This window comes from Arachis stenosperma, chromosome 4, assembly GCF_014773155.1.
Source record: "Arachis stenosperma cultivar V10309 chromosome 4, arast.V10309.gnm1.PFL2, whole genome shotgun sequence".
NCBI classification, from domain to species: domain Eukaryota; kingdom Viridiplantae; phylum Streptophyta; class Magnoliopsida; order Fabales; family Fabaceae; genus Arachis; species Arachis stenosperma.
Genome location: NC_080380.1, coordinates 62,562,664 through 62,567,474, shown reverse-complemented (window position 1 = coordinate 62,567,474; position 4,811 = coordinate 62,562,664). Strand labels below are relative to the sequence as shown.

The 4,811-nt window shown below is 34.5% G+C and overlaps 1 long non-coding RNA gene across 2 annotated transcripts; it reads right to left on the bottom strand.

The window, feature by feature from the left end:
• Window positions 1–343: 343 nt before the first annotated feature.
• Window positions 344–4,486, bottom strand: LOC130974377 (uncharacterized). Of its 2 annotated transcripts, none has more exons than XR_009084498.1 (7): window positions 4,050–4,486; window positions 3,489–3,567; window positions 2,567–2,718; window positions 1,637–1,694; window positions 1,325–1,366; window positions 764–1,025; window positions 344–641 (listed from the first exon to the last, which is right to left on the bottom strand). It is a non-coding gene; the product is annotated as an uncharacterized LOC130974377 (long non-coding RNA). The 2 variants fall into 2 exon arrangements; XR_009084499.1 differs by having other exon boundaries at window positions 3,493–3,567; window positions 4,050–4,485.
• Between the last annotated feature and the right edge of the window lie 325 nt (window positions 4,487–4,811).

Genomic DNA, 4,811 nt, shown 5'->3' with positions numbered 1-4,811 from the left:
GCCGGTTGCTCTATTGGCAGGCTTTTGTGGAGCTATCGGCACGCTTTTTTGTTGGCACCCTTTCATCTCTTGCCACGTTTAAAAAGCGTGGCCATAGGTCTTAACCTATAAGTACGCTTAAAAAGCGTACCGAAAAATACACATATCGCCACGCTTTTAAAACATCCCGGAATGTTTGTTTGAGGTACTCTTTAAAAGCGTGCCGATAAGAAAAGATATAACTACACTTTTTAAAGCGTGGCGATAACCAGGGATACGGCCACGCTTTAAAAGCGTGGCAACAGCCTTGTAAAATTAAAAAAAAAAAAACCTTTTTCTTATTTTTACCTTAACCACTGCAAAGTTAAATTTTCAATCCTTTTTTATTACCAAACCTACAAATATAGTATGCAATTTTTAGTACAAGATAAATCAAACAATAATTAGTGACAATTTTTGCGATAATTGTTTTATACATTAAAAAACTAATACTCATACAAAATAAATCTCGAGTTCGAATTCCAAAACTAAACTGAAAAAAATACAGAAACAATACAACTTAAATTCTATTTCCTTTGTTGTTCCTCCTTCCTCTAGCCCTCTTAAACTTCTTCCCTTAGATCATACATAATTGTTTCTGAAACATTTGTGAGCTTTTTTACCTACAAAAGATAATTCCTTGAGCTAAACATTAGTGGTACTACACTGAATTGCAAATTATAATGTAACATTCTAGAGCAACAGTCACAAGAATGGTAAAATCAGGAATAGTTTAGTTGTTTACTTGTTGTAAGTTGGAGGTGCCATATCCACTGTAAGAAGATGACATGAGGAATTGAACCAGTGACCAATTTTACTCCTGTCCAGCTTCTTGCATAGAGAAGTCTTATAACCCCAATTGAGATGCTCTGAGTGATCAATTTTGTGAAAGAAATCAAGCAAAGCTTGTTCATCTTCCAATGGTTCAGCCTCAGCACCAAAGAACATTGCTCCAATGATCATGAAAGCAAATATGAAGGAGGCTCAGCTTCATGCTCATTTTCTGGCTTCAAAAGATGGAAAAGGAAAACACCAACACTTAGATGGAAGCTTGTGTAAAGTAAAAATTCTTCACACTTGTTTTTCAATGCAGAGAGCAATGCAATGATTTGAAAAATTAATCAGTAGCAATGATGTTTCTACAAAGCAGTAAAAAGCACAATTGAGAGGGGAAAAAAAGAAAAAAGATTGTTAGTTTCTTTTTGTATTTGGACCGAAAAGGCTAAAACTATATATTATATAATTATAAGATCAAAGTATCTTTTGGGGTCAAAATAAGCAGCTACTGATTGAGAAGGAAATTCACCTTATTAGCCACTTTTTCTGGTCACTTACTGCGTTTGATTCCCTAAAAAGTTAGAAACAGAAAAAAGATGTGAACCAAAACATAGAAACTAAATAGTTGATTCATCACTTTTGTTGAAATAGTTAGTAACATTGTTGAAACAAGAACCGTGGACAGCAGACAAAAAAAGATATAATTTTTGTTGAAATTAGAAAATAATTTAACCCTTCAACTTTTATTTGGATCAAATAATTTATGGTTAAAACTTTTATTACTATAATTGTTTGTAAAAGCGTCCAATTTAACACTGATATCAAGAAAAGTAAAACTCACCAAGGCAGAAACAAACTCTTTGATTCCAAAATCCAGCAAATATAATCTCAAATCGGCCCTGTAATGAAAACATCAAGTGAAGAGAATAATTAAACCTATATGCATAATAATGTAATCAGCCAACAATGTCAAATAATGACATCTTTAAATCTTTATATAAATTTAAAGCCATATGGAATGGAAGATTCTGAGAAACCTAGTTCCTTCTCAAAAAACAAACCGCCATAAGTCCAAACAGTGAATCTGAAAATAAATTTTAAGGGGTTCTAATAAAAAGGAGTTCTAATAACACAATCTGAAAATAAATTTTAAGGGGTTCTAATAAAAAGGAGTTCTAATAACACAGCTGCAGCAACAAGAAAGATAATGAGATCTGATAACAATTAAGTTATGAAGAGTTACTGACCTCTGCAGGGCAGAATAAATGCAACTTCCCCCAAATTTACTTTCTAAAGATTTTTGAAAACCCATTATAAGCAACAATTTTAGGTAAAAATAATAATTTAAAAACAAAAGAGTAGTAATTACACAGTTACAGGCTAACAGCAACAAGAAGGATAATGATATCCAATAATACTCAAGTTCAGACGAGATCATTACAGACCTAGTAAATCAATTGCGGTGATTACATATAATAATTGAGAATATAACAGGGAATTTCTGTTAAGAATTTTTCATATAATAATTGAGAATATAAAAAACAGCATTGGTCATTTTAATTTAGTGCTGGAAACCCAGAAGAAATGCCTCAGCTGCCAAAATTATTATAAGATATGATCAAAATGTGAATAACTAAGATTAAGACTAACCGCCATAAAGTTTTGGATACCAGAATTTAATACTCAGAAAATGGATTTGACAACCCTTTTGTGTTTTGACATGCACAGAACTAAAGGCTAAGCTGGGAGCACGTTATTGCAAGTTACTCACTTTGTTTGGATCTCTGCTTGGTGTTTTCTGTGAAAGTATTGAATGTCAGTGTCACAACTCAAAAAGAAATCATAATGGTGGCCTTCATGTTGAGTGCATTCGTTTCAGCACTCTTGCAACTCCTGCTAGACAGGTTGGCTTCTCGCCAAATTCTGAAATTAACACAAACACACCATCAATAATAATCAATCTAACACACATAATAGCAGCATAATAGCAATAAGAAATAACACAAATAGTAAACACAGACTCGAACTCAAAATAGTTAACATCAAATTCCATTGAAGCACACATAATAGCAGCATTGCATTGAGATGCTCCTCAAAATAGTTAACATCAAATCTGCACTGCATTGCTCACACACATTTAATCAAACACATGGTGGGCAGTAACAGTGAATCAAGGACACTAGTTTAATTAAAATTATTTAACACTTTCAGCTTGGTATATATAACACTAGTTTTGTTAAAAAAACCATTTAGTAACATGAATCAAGGACACAAATCCAATAGTAAAATAGGAATACTTGTAATTAAATTTTTCTCATTTCAATATCTATGAATGATGAAAAAGCACCAAATGAGATAATCCCATGTTTTAGCCCTTTTCATTTTCTGCCATTGCCAAATCAAAATATCTCACGCAAGTTGAACTAATAATCACACTCATCTTGATACCAGAAAAAAACTTTCAGCAAAGGTAAACTAAGTGTCAAAACTCAAAACAAAAGAAATCTGATCCATACATGTTCCTATCCCTACATTATTGAATAACCAGCATTACAAAACATTGAAACCAAGATTAGCCATTAATACTTGGGCTGATTCCACAATGAAGATAACAGTACAGCATCTTTTTGACAAAAATTAATTGGCATTCTATAAATTAAGAAAACAGAAAAAAGACAAATAAACAATCTTACATACGTCAATGCTGGGCAGCCTCCGTTAATGCTGGGCAGCCAGCAGTCTCATTTCTCACATTAACATCTTCAATAGAATCTGGACAGGTTACAAGCAAGTCAAATAAAACTGTGATGTTTTCTTCACTGTCACCAGATTGACATACTAAATGCAAAGGAGTGACGCTTAGTTACAATTTCATCATAAGAATAAAAGCACAGTGCTCTAAGCCTATAGCCTTATCAGTTATATATATCACTCTCTTTCACTTTAACGTGAACAAAGATAAAAGCAAAGTCCATTGATTCTTCTTTCAAGAGCATGTTGGGATCCATCATTTTAATCCCCCTTCAAAATGTGGACCAGTTTGAATCTTTTTTGCGTTTATTTATTTACTTTTCACAGAAAAAAAAAAAACACAACACAATAAAATAGAGAAAATAAAGAGCAGAGACAATCAAGTAGATAAAACTAATAAAAAATCATTTATTTCTTCAATGTTTTCTTTCTGTTAATTAGTCCAGAATAGAGAAGAAATAGAGGAACAGAGAAACAGAGAATCAGAGGGAAGAAAGACTTACCAGTGTTTACGGTGCCGATTGAGGGAGAGACAGCAACGATTGAGGGTTTCGAATCCAACGAGGGTTTGCGAGACAGAGACCACTGAGGGAGTAGTAGGGCACGCCTAGACAGAGACCACTGAGGGTGCGTGGACGGAGCAGCACCGCTGGAGGGTTCCGAATCCAACGAGGGTTGCGTTGATGGTGCGAGGGTTGGGTGCGAATGACCGTTGAGAAACAGCTGGTGGGTGCGAGAGACCGTTTGATGGTACGAGGGTTGGGTGCGACAGAGAAAGGGCTGGGTGTGAGGGTTAGATGAACACGACGGTGAGCTGGGTGGTGCGACGGTCTTGGTGATCGGCAGTGATGCGAAGGCTTGCTGGGTGCGACGGCTTCTAGGTTATCTTCTAGGTTAGAAGTGAATTTGGAAATAAAAGTGAAGTAGGGCTTGTTTGGGCTTCTATAGGTTAAAAGTTAACTTAGAAAAAAAAGTTAGTGTGGAAAAAAAGGGAGGGAAATTAAAATTTGGGGTTGGGAGATTTTATCGGCAAGTTTTTGTAAGGTGCTTAAATAAACTCAGCATATGAGCACGCTTTAAAAATGTTACTGTTAGAAGACAAATTAGTCACGCTTTTAAAACGTGTCGATTTCTTTCTATGGGTACGTTTTTAAAGTGGGGCAAAAAAAGCGTGGTGATAAACCATTATTTTATAATTTATATTGTGTTTAATTAAGTGGTTTTATCAAGTCTTCACCCACTTATTCATATAATTTGCATGTATT